The 12273-nt window shown below is 41.0% G+C and overlaps 1 pseudogene; it reads right to left on the reverse strand.

Annotated features, from left to right (window-relative positions):
- Window positions 1–1106: 1106 nt before the first annotated feature.
- On the reverse strand, window positions 1107–1723 carry LOC119088480 (annotated as a pseudogene).
- Window positions 1724–12273: the final 10550 nt, after the last annotated feature.

The raw sequence follows: 12273 nt of genomic DNA on the forward strand, positions 1-12273 counted from the left end.
GTGAATCTGGATTATGTTCTCTTTGATATTTGTAACTGAAGAAAAACATTTGATTCCAAAAGCTGTTGAGTTATGCCAAAATGTATATTTTGAAGGTACCTTGACTTCAAAATTTGGATGTAAGGATATGTTACTTTGGAAAGGAGGCTCTGCTTTTGTTTCCACAGAAAGCCAGAGGCTATGGATTTGTTCCAGATTAAGATACATCAGGTTTGACCAGCCAAGACCGCTGAAAGGTCCGATGACACCATGGCCCAGATAATCCAACATCCAGATTGGATTCAAGGCAAATGGCTCAGACGATACACCTCACGGACTACTCCATAATCCTAAAATTTTCTTTGTGTCCCCATAAGATACAGCGCCCCCTCCAGTAGGAAGTAGTGAGAAGCTACCCAAATTCCCAAATATACCAAGCTGGCTTTGGAGATGTGTAAAAGTTAAAACCTTCCTTTTTAAAAAAAAAAAAAGAAAAAGGGAAGTGCTGTGGGATGGTCTGTATGTCAAATTTCCCTGATTGGTCAATAAAAAAACACTGATTGGCCAGTGGCCAGGCAGGAAGTGTAGGCAGGACTAACAGAGAGGAGAATTAAGAGAACAGGAAGGTGGGAGGAGACACTGCCAGCCACCACCATGACAAGCAGCATGTGAAGATGCCAGTAAGCCACTAGCCATGTGCAAGGTATAGATTTATAAAATGGATTAATTTAAGATGTAAAACTGGATATCTAGAAGCCTGAGCCATTAGGTCAAACAGTTTAAACAATATAAGTCTCCGTGTTTACTTGGTTGGGTCAGAGTGGCTGTGGGACTGGAGGTTGAGAGAGATTTGTCCTGACTGTGGACCAGGCAGGACTGGAGAAAGCTCAGCTACAGTAGGGAGATGGGATGTTATAATTTCCACTTGTACAATCCATCCACACAGACAACTATTTGTACAATAATTACTCAGAAAAACAATTCCACTAAGATAGTTAAGGAAATACATGTATAACTCCAGTGGTGCCTGACGGGCAAAGGGAGACTGCCGTAAAGCAAGCCGTGACTTCACCTAGCTCGGTCTCTGGCCTGAATGAGTCTGATCCTTACATTCACTGTGTCACCTGTCACCTGCTCCTGCAAATAAAAACCCTCTGCACCTCTGCCAGGCTCTGCCCCACAACAGGGTTTTGCTGGAGCCTCAGCTGCAGGGTTGGGTGTGGGCTGCAGGTGCCTGGAGAGCACTGTGCACTGCTGCACAGAAGTAGGTGGCTGAGTCTCCAGGCTGAGAATCTGTGATGTGCAAGGAGAGCTTTATCACTTTTCCTGAAGAAGACTGTGAATCTTCCATCTTCCTTTTTATTCGACAGACGTATGGCTATCAGAGTGTAGGGCCTTCACCAGGGAACTGCGGTACCATGGGAAGTAGTGCACTGTTCTCATAAGTGCAGTTCAGAACTGAAGTCCTCCTTCCCAGACTGTTAGAGATTGGGGACTTTGTCTCACCTGCTGCTGGTCACGTCTGTCCTGCTGCTGGCCACTCACCCCTGTAGAGAAATAACAAATGTCATTAGGTTCCGGGAATGTACTTGGTATTGATGCTTTTAACATTTATGATTTTTGTCTGGTGCCCCAGTTCCCTCATGCATCCACATAAATTCCATATTCTCAAGTTTCTCCTTCATGACTCACAGGCTAGGTGAAGGGCCAGGACTAAAAATGATGCTTTCAGGATCTTGTCCATTCCTCCTAGACTGAAGCTTGAGGAGAACTTGGCCTTTTATCTCCCCTAGAACACAGACTCTAACTTCACAGGCTCTAAGTTCTTTCAACAGGCTCCACCCTCACAAACACTTTGTCTAAAGCTATTTCTGACATAGGAAGTATTCCCAAATTTTGTTCAAAGTTACTATTGCTGAAAATACAGTCATGAGAATCAGAAATCCTGTCATTGTAATACTATCATTATACACTGTTGGCAGAAATGTGTATTAATATACACACCAAGAATAGCAGTGTGAATTTTCTGAAATACACAAAATGAAAGAAAGAAAGAAAAGAAAGGAGGGAGAAGGAAGGAGGGAGAAGGAGAGGGAGGAAGGAAGGTAAAAAAGAAGAAAGAAAAGAAAGGAAGGAAGGAAGAAAGAAAAGAAAAGAAAAATAATAAAATTCTATCTAAATAGATTATACTTCAGCATCCTAGAGGTGTTTTGTTCCTTCTTTATCATTTTGGTTTCTTTTCTTTTTCCTTTACTCCTTTCATCCAGACATCTATCCAGCACACACTATCTGCATCATCTATGGGGAACACATTCCATGATGTCCTAAAAGTCTCAAATCCAAGTATTGCCGAGCCACACACACACATTGAATTTTCTGCTATATATACATATGCATCCCCGAAAAGCTTTAACTCTTTCACTGAAATGAAATACATGTGCCTTTTCTTATGCATATCTAAATGGCAGCACCACACAGCACTGATACCTGCAGTCTTTCTGATGACACAGATGGCTGCTCAGTGAAAACAGACCAGTGGCATGGACAGCAGGGAGATGCAGAGCAAAGATGATCACAATTAGTGGTGGGGAGTGTCTGATAGTACCAGGAAGAAGGGGTGGTTTAAAACAAATGGACTTGTTATTTCTGAAGTTTTCACTAGCTATTAAAATATCAAATGATTGAAAACAGGAACATGAAACTGAAAAAGGTAAACAGGATGAGGAAGAAGTTCTGTATATTTGCTGAGTGTCTAACTGCCTACTGTACAGGAGTGCTCGGGTGTCTTTCATGACACACACTGTTCTATCTTCATTCTTGTCTCAGCACTCAGGAACAGAAAACTGAAGCCTACCGAAAACACCTGTGTGTCTAGACAGGATGATGAAGGAAGGGTGTGGACACTGCTTCCTGATCCAGGCAGAGAAGATCCTGATGGAAAAGACTGAGCTGGCTTCAAACCATGAGTAGATTTCCCAGTCGAAAGGATATATAACATAATTCTAGGCACAGGTCATATCAGGGTGACTGGAGATCAGACCAAGTGTGGGTGACAACCTTAGAAATGTACATTAAAGAAGGTGATGTGGCCCCAGCCATGAAGGATAGCATATATCTTCATAGTGTTCACTTGCAAATTCCTATTTGTCCTCACTATGGGTCCTGGATATTCAGGTATAATATAGGTACAAGGCTAGACAGATGCATGTTTTCTTCTCTAGTTAAACTTAAGGGCGGAGGAGATAATGGTTTTGTTATTTTAAATAATCATCTCTAGCTTATTGAGCAGTGTGTGGAAGAGCCACAACCTTCACCTGCTCTGAAGCAGCACTGCCCCTCTGTGGACAAATAAGGTCTTCAGTCAACAGTGTCCTGAGCTTAGAAGACCACGCCTTGATGAACGAAATGCATTGAATCTTCTTCTGGAGCCAATGTTTTTGGCATGGAATGTGAATGTGTCTTTGTTGAGGTCAGCTATAGCCTAGTTTCCCTCTTCCCCTTCCAGATTTTTCTCCATGAGTCCCCATGGTTCCCTATCTTTCTATTGAGCCAAAAACTACCTCATTCTAGAGAATGAGAGAAGCCAGTCATAACACAAAAGGAGATGACAATGATTGTTATTTACAATAAAGCTTATAAAATAAGCAAATGTTTGGATTTCATGTCAAATTTATTGACCCTTATATAGACTAATTGTATACATGGTGAATTTATTAAATCAGTAAAGCTTGTGTAGGTTTTCATTTCCACTCAATGTTTTTTAATCATTTTCATTTTTTATTTTTTATTTTGAGATTATAATATAATCATGTCAATCCCTCCTCCAAAACTTCCTGTGTTCCTCTTTGGTCTCTTCCAACTCTATGGCTTTTTCTTTCATTAATCATTGTTACACATATGTGTATAATCATATTTATTCCAAAAACACATCAATACAATATGCTCATCTGTAAAATGTTACTTATAAGTCCTCAATTAGTTCTAAGATGGATATTTATGATTCTGGAGGGAGAATGTATTGAGAATTTAAAGACCCAAATCTTAACCTACATAGCCAAAAGCTTACCAGAAGTTAAAACTCTTTCTATACAGAAAACGATATTAAATCAAGCAGATATTCTATGGTGAAAATTTGATGTCTCATGATAGGGAAGAGCCACACCCACCCGCTGAAGGTTTGTGTACTGGCTGCAGGTGTGTGGGAGCACTGTGCACTCATAGCACAGAAATAAGTGCCTGAGTCTGTGGTCTGAGAGGAGGAAATGTACAGAGAGCTGCGACGTTCCTGAGCTGACTGTCGTAGACATCAGTCTTCCACTCTGCTTTGTTCCAGAAGGATTGTAAAACAGGCTCTTCAGATGTCCCCAGGACTTTGGTGAAACCACTGCACACTGCTCAAAACTGTGGAAAAATTGCACTGCAGCTCTGCACGCTCTCCCTCCTGCAGAACCAAGGACACAGGACTCTGCTTCACTTGTTACCTTTCAACCCTGGTTAGAAACAGAGAAAGAGACACAGATGGGGTCATTGAGCATCCACAGACCCTGAACACACCCCATGTCCTCTGAGAAGTGGGAGCTCTGCAGGACTCCTGAGCTGCTTCCCCACCCTCCATGTGCTGACAGAATCCTCTCTGTCCCTGAATGTGGACAGCTAGACTCACAGCAAACCTGGGTGCACAGCAGCCCCAGCAGAGAGCACAGCAGCCTCTTCATGGTGCTTGTCTGGCTGCTGGAGACAGAAGCAAGGAACCAAGCCTGGACTGTGGTTCAGGATGGCTGTTGAATGTCCCTCCTCCTGCAACCAGTCAGCTCCACCCAGGAACCCTGCCAGGCCAGACACTGCAGAGTTCCTCCCAGCTTCTGAGCCTGAAGCTCCTCCCAAACTAGACCTGCCAGAGAGTCAAGTGGAACACAGTGGGGGGCAGGGCATTCTGAGATGACTCTGGGGTTCTGTGGGTTAGGGATCTAGGAAGCAGGAGAGGACCAGTCCTCCCAAGAGAAAAAGCCTCAGCACACACAGAGCCAAGCACACTCAGAGAAGCAACAGTAAAGGTTTAACTCAGGAAACAGATGCATGTTCTGACTAAAGACCCTTTACTGAGGCCTGAGAGGTGGCTTTAGCAGATAAGGAAGGGTCCTTGTCCTTCCAAGAGGCCTTAGTTCCTCCCCAGCATCTACTTTAGGTGCTCACAGCTGTCTGTAGCTCCAACTCCTGGGACCTGACACTCACTTCTGTCCTCCTGAGAACCTGTACACAGTACCATACATTTTATACAGACCCACTCTCATACACATTGAAAAATAAAAAGAATCAACACCCATGAAATAATTTAAGTAAAATCACTGCAGTAGCAAAACAAACAGCATCATGACATAGAGTAAGTATAGATGTAATGGTTTAATAGTTTTAGAATCATTTTAAAAAGTGGGATACTCCTGCACTAGTAAAGGTTTGTTCCAAATATTGTTTTAAATATTACTGTTGGAATCTCTGCTCAGGCTCCACTCCTCCCATTCCAGATCCTGCCTCTCAGAAAGCCACCAAGGTCGGCTTCTCTCCTAGAGATGCTCAAGACTACATCTACAGGTACTTACTACATGGTCTCAGACCTGCAATGTGATTTCTCTCTGCTTCCTTTCCAAGAGTCACCAGGAATTGCTTTGCTCACATTAAACCTCGTCTTATTAACTTGGCCTGATATGATTCATTGCATCACTGGAGAAACCCACTATCAGGGTACAGAAACTTTCAATGACAGCATAAGAAGGAAGTGCAATGAGGAAAACCAATATAGGAGTCCTGTGTTCCAGAGCAACAGGGCAGCAAGGTGGTGTGCTACTGCACATGTGACTGCTGGAACAATGCACTTGAGTTCATAACAGTAGAGGATGCATTTCAAAATTTTCACTATAGAGAAGATTGCTTGAGAAATGAGACTAAAAATGAAACATGAACAGCGTGAAGACTGGGAGAGGTAGGTAGGGTTGCTCTGAGCTTAAGGAGTTTAGATGCCTTCTCATTGGGACAATGGAGAGACAATGGGGAAGAGACACTGTCTTTCCCTTGGCCTGTCTCTGGCATCTGCATAAAGTATGTTCTGTCAGAACACCTACCAGAGCAGTGGAGAAGATTTTAAAAAGTAACTATTCAGTAACTTCATCTGTGAACATAATGTATTCAGATCACACTCTCCACTACCACCCTGCTCCCTACAACTCCTCCAGAACCCACTAAATCCCTCTCCCTGCATAAGCAAGGAAGCCAGAACAGGACCTGAGGGCCAGAAGAAAGAGCTTAGGAGAAAGAGGTAAGTAGTAGAACACAGGTAATGTAATGTCAAAGGGGCAGGAGAGGCACTAAGGGAGAGGGTGTGCAGGGTAGGGGAGAAGGAAGGTTTCTGTGTGTTTGTTCTAACCTATGAAAACATCATTTACCTTTTAGAAAGGAGCATCCTCTAGAGGCCCATTTGAGAAATAACAAGTTCACAGCTGCAGTAGACTTCCCCTGTCTTTGTGACTTCTGAGTGTGAATCCAAGGCTTTCATCATGCACAAAAGAAGCTCAATGCTTTCTAAGTAGAAACTCATGAGTTTTTAGAAAAGAAGAATACTAAGTTATGAACTGAAATGGAGAATAAGATACTTTAGAGTGAGAAAATTACAGCATTTTTACATATTTCAAAACAAGTACCAGGACATAGAAATCAGAACACTGCATAGTTACCAGATTTCTACACAACACCATCAAAATACCCAAGAAAAAGATGCGATTGATGTTGCTAGGAATATTGTAGATTTGTTATTACATGAAGAGTAAACTAAGTACAAATTTGTATAGTTTATAAAAGTTCAATTAAAAAAAAAACAGCAAGTCTGCTACAGACAGTCTTCACTTTGATGAACTGAAACTCAAATTCAACATGATGAGAGACTTAGTAACCTATGTAGTCTCTTGACTTTTCTTATAAAATACAACATAATTCAGAATTGTCACCTGGCACAGTCTACGTCTTTCCCACTGAGAAGACTATGTCACGCATGGACACTAGGGGCAGGAGTTATGAGCATTGCATTCCAATTAGACTACCAAATTTTGAGTGTTAATTGTAGGATTAAGTCCCTGTCTCTCCTCTTCTCCCTCCTCCTCTCCTTCTCCCTCTCCTCCTCTCTTCTTTCGTCCCTCCCCCACCCCTCTCTCTGTGAATCTCTGTGGTGGCATCAATCAAAATGAAGTCATTGAGATCCTTAACAGGTAACATTCAATGAAGTAATTTTGTGACAAAGGAAGAACACAAAGGACAGAATCCTCTTTAGACAGATCAGTGTGCCCAGGTGGCAGCAGCAAGCAGTGAGAACAGGAAAGAATATTGGAAGCTGTATTATATTCAACTATATAGGAGGGAGCTACAGATTCCAACACCAGAAACTGTCTGGTGATACACCAACATGACTTTGAGTTAAGGAACCAACAAGCAAATAGTCACAATGTAAAACAGCATTAGTTAAAGGCTGTGAAATCTTGATGGAAGCTTCTATGTGTACAATGAATGACAGTGGTCACATGAATAAGTCCAACTCAGTCATTTATCCTAGACAGATCCAAGACATATTTATGGCCACTGTATCACCAACTGGCAAGTGAAAATTGTAATTGAGGGGTATTTGGTGATGAACAGTCTTCAAAATATTTTACTTTTTGAACACCACTCAAAACTGAAGACCATGTAATCATCACTGGCTCTCCTTAGACCTTGAGTCAGTTTGGGAAAGGGACTCTGGAGCACGTGCTTCATTATCCCCTCATTAAATATTCTTCCAATCTGGATAATTTATCACATATGTGTTCTACAAAGAAATCTTAATATAACAATTTATCACATTAATACTCATATTATGGTCTTTTACATGCATAAATCTAGCTTTGGAGAAATTAGATGAATTTATTAAACAACAATCTCAGTATCAGGCATGGGAGTTATTGCCCAGGGAGGCCTCAGAAGTATACAAAACAACACTGAATATTGTCCTGGTTCTTGGCTGCCCACTATAACTAGATAGTGAGAGACTATGGCTAAAGCCACCACATTCTACAGTTGCATGACGTAGAGAAATCAACCTTGAACCGACAGGGAAAAGGTCCTCCCTGCTGCTTAGCTTTCTTAGCTGGAAGGTCCTATGCAGGCTGCTGGGGAAGAAAGGTCCCAAGAGTATTAACCAGAGCTGGACCCTGCATGCTACAGTACTGAACTTCCAGTAATATGTGTTCAGTGGTGTAATTGTGGCCTGACTGCTACAGAATAACAGTGCTTTCTGATTGGATTAGAAGCCTATTCAACAGGAGGGAATTCATGCCTAGTACAGTGACATGGTCAAAAATCCCATGGTTCAGGAGGAATTAAATACTAGGAGGAAACAACTATTGTTATTTTGCTAAATGGTCACATCAAACTGCCTTCTAAGTATGTGTTCATACTCAAGGATTATTGCTAGTCTCCACTTCGGTTGGAATATGTGTTTCAGCGAGTTTCTATAACCAGTTTTCTATCACACTGTTTTGTTCAAAGTGTCTGTAGTGTTAGTTATCACTCTCCCATATTCCTCCCTCTACCCTGCCCTCTCATTCCCACTCCTATTAATCCTGCTCGTTCCATTTTCCCTTTTATGGAAGTCATTTTCTGTTTCCCCATCCTCTGAAGATCCCCTCCTCCCTCATGGCTTTTATTGATACTTAACATCTATGGATATTTCAAATGAAACACACATATTAAAAGCTAGCATCCACATACTTGAGAAAATACTCTGTTTTCTCGGTCTGGGTTATCTTGCTCTGGATTACTGTTTGCAGTTCCACCCATTTACCTGAAAATTTCATAATTTCATTTTTCTTATCAGCTGAATAAAACACTACTGTGTAAATGTACCACATTTTCACAAATCACTCATCAGTTGATGGACATCTAGAGTGTTTCCAGTTCCTAGTAATTATGGATACAGCAACAGTGAAAATGGAGGAGCAAGCATCTCTGCGGAAATATGTAGAATCTTATGGTTAATTCCCCAAGATTGGCATAGCTAAATCTTGTGGTAGATCTGTGGTCAGAATTTGGAGGAAACTCCATACTGATTTCCATATTGTTTGTGACCATTTATATTCACATTGACAATGAGTTTTCTCCTTCATATCATCCTCTCAGCTGGTGTCCTGGTCCTCTGGCTCTTACAATCTCTTCTGTTCCTTCTCTGTGGTGCTCCCTGAGCCTCATGTGTAGGGATTGCATTGTAGATGAATTAACTGGACTAGAGAACATACGATATTTATTCTCTGATTTTTGAGCAGTTGTCTATGACTACAGTAGCCCCTCTGTGCTTCGAAGTAAAGCTTCTTTCATTAGGGTTTAGAACTACACTTATCTGTGTGTATAGTGGTGGTGGCTATGTAGGAGGAGCTGCAGTCACCAATGAAGCTTATGGAGTAACACGCACCAGTGAGCACAGCTAGGATGAGTGTGCTCTGGAGAAGCAAAGCCCCCATGGGGGTGTCTCCATAAAGCCCCTTACTTCTGCTGGTCCTTGTCCTGCTTGCTGCTATCTTGTCCTTACTGGATTTGTCATGGTATAGTTGTTGATTGGAGAATCCCACTGTATCTATTGTAGTGAGATTGTTTTATGGGAAAATCTCACTCCTCACTGGACAATTTAATTGCACATCATAACAAAGATGGTTTCTATGGAGCAATGGAGCTTAGAGATGTGAGACCAGCTGATGAAAACAAGGAAGTTTCAGGCATTATAGACACATGAATTCTGTCTGTGGAAAAACAGGCTGATGATTAAAAAAGGCAATTATGTCCCTACATCCAAAGTTAGTCTGAGTTCCTTGTCATGTAGCTTACAGAATTAATCTCAAGTTTCAGTGTGCACTTTGAGAAAACAAAGTTATGAATGGAAGTTAAATGACCTTACTGTGTGTAAAGAGAAACTGATGGTTAGCTAGACACTTGATTAAGGTTGTGTTAAATAAAATCAGGATAAAAATTGCTACACTATAACCACAAACTGCTGCTGCCAGTACACAGGAACTGGTTGAAATATATTGGCTTGCTTAAAAGTTATATTATTTATATATAATTTATATATATATATATATAAGTTAATCAATAATAAAAGAATCATTGCTTTAGGGTGAAGATTTTATGGTTGGTAAATTAATACAAAGGATAATGTTTAATTACATGTGGGCTTCTAATAAAGCATGTGACTTGTGATCATAATGTGATTTATTCCTGTATAAGGATTTTAATCTGGTTTTAGAAAATATATAACATGCAGTTGTAAGGTTATTTCCTTATTGCATAGAGATTTTGTCTTAGGTTGTATGAAATGGTTAAGAGAAAAATAAAGACGCAGATAAGTATTCTGTGTGTGTTTAGCCTCCTACTCCACATCTCCTCTCCAGTTTCCCTGACCTGCTGTAGCTGGACTCCAGCAGTGTATAGTTATGAGTATTTAGAATATAGTTAGAAGCTGTATTGATTTAAGAAAATGGTTGTAGAAGGTTCTCCTCTAGGGACTATGACATCTCCGGCCATGGGTAGTTAACTAGCTTTACAGTATTGGGACTGAATTTATTGCTACTGAGCAATCTTGAATTCAATAAGGCATATGTTAGTGTTAGTTTTCCCAAAGATAATAGTGCTATTATTGTTCCCTTGTGAACATTTTGCCATATGATTATTGTTTTGGTTCATAGTCTTAACACAACTTGATAGGATTATTTTTTGCTTTTCTCCCTTGGATTCTTACTTGGCACCTTCATTTACTAAGAGAATTTGTCCCCAGGGAAGAGTCTTCAGGTCATTTCTAGCTAAGTTCCTCCAAGTCCTATGTCTAAAGTATGTGGTGCCATTAGAAATAGTGTCTTACCTTGAATTTCTATGAGGCAATCAAAGGCAATGGCAATAGCCCGTTTCATTTGGAGGAACCTATGGAAGCCCCAACTAACAACTTGAAGAGAGGTTTCCCATGCCTGGCACTGGTATTTTATTTTTATTAGAGTTGGCATTCATTCTAGGTTTGACAAGAAATCTTCTGAGAGATTCTATTCTATGGTGTGCCATCAAAGTAATTTTTGAAGTTTAAAAAATTGAGTTTCACATCTCATTTTGCTCCCTCAAGATAAGACAGCAAATACTACTTTGTTGTTCTTTGTGAACACAAACATGAATATTTCTTTAGAGACACTATGACCTTTGATTGCAGATCTTTCTTCCTTTATAGGGAGAGAAATATGAATACTAGATCATTTTACTTCAAACCAGTATTTTGTTTCCAGAATTGAGATGGATGAAAACCTTGACTTCCCTTCTCACACTGAAGAATTACCTGAAAACCTAACTCCAACCCCAGGTGAGTGACTACACCACACCCTCGGGATTTAAGCAAAGTGCAATAGCCTATGAGAGTGGATGTTAAGGGGAAAGAATTTTTCAAAAGGGTACTTAATGACCAGGTTGCCTTCTACATGGTGTGTAGGACAGAGAAGGAGCTGCGCCTCAGGCATCATCTTGGGAGTTCCAACAGCTATGTTTCCTGAGCAGCTTCACTAACTGAATGCTGTTGGAGAGTGTGAAGGTTTCAATGAGAATGGCCATAGGTTCAAAAATCTGAATGTTTGTTTCCAAGATGGTGGACTGTTTAGGAAGGATCAGTAGGGATGGCCTTATCAGAGGAGGTGTGTCACTGGGGTGGGCTCTGGGATCTCAAAGCCCAAGCCAGGCCCAGTCTCTCCCTCTCTCTGCTTCTTGTTGGTGATCAGGTGGAAGCTCTCAGCCACTTCTCCAGGGACATGGCTACTGCCTGCTGCTACGCTTGCCACCACAATCATCATGGCTCAACCTCTGAAACTGTAATCAAGTCCTCAATTAACTGCTTCCTTCTGTAAGTTGTCTTGGTCATGGTGTCTCTTCACAGCAATAAAACAGTAACTGAGGCCAGAAGTCGGACTGAACTCTTTGTCTCATGAACTAAGGAGAGGAAGAGTCTAAATTACTTGTGGAGTGAGACTGAAGCAGATTTTTTAATACTGGAAATCTATGTTCTTCATTTGGTCATAAATTTGTGGGATAAGAACAGAAGATTCTGGAGAGTTTAAATCACTAAATTTTGTAAGATATCTCAGTAAAGATAAATTCCACATCCAGGATTTCCTGGAAGTGTTTTCTGTGAGAGGTCTTTCACATAAGGAAAGAACAGTATTTCTAGGGATCAAAGCCTCGTTGTCCCTAACAATGACT

This window comes from Peromyscus leucopus, chromosome 9, assembly GCF_004664715.2.
Source record: "Peromyscus leucopus breed LL Stock chromosome 9, UCI_PerLeu_2.1, whole genome shotgun sequence".
Taxonomy (NCBI): Eukaryota; Metazoa; Chordata; class Mammalia; order Rodentia; family Cricetidae; genus Peromyscus; species Peromyscus leucopus.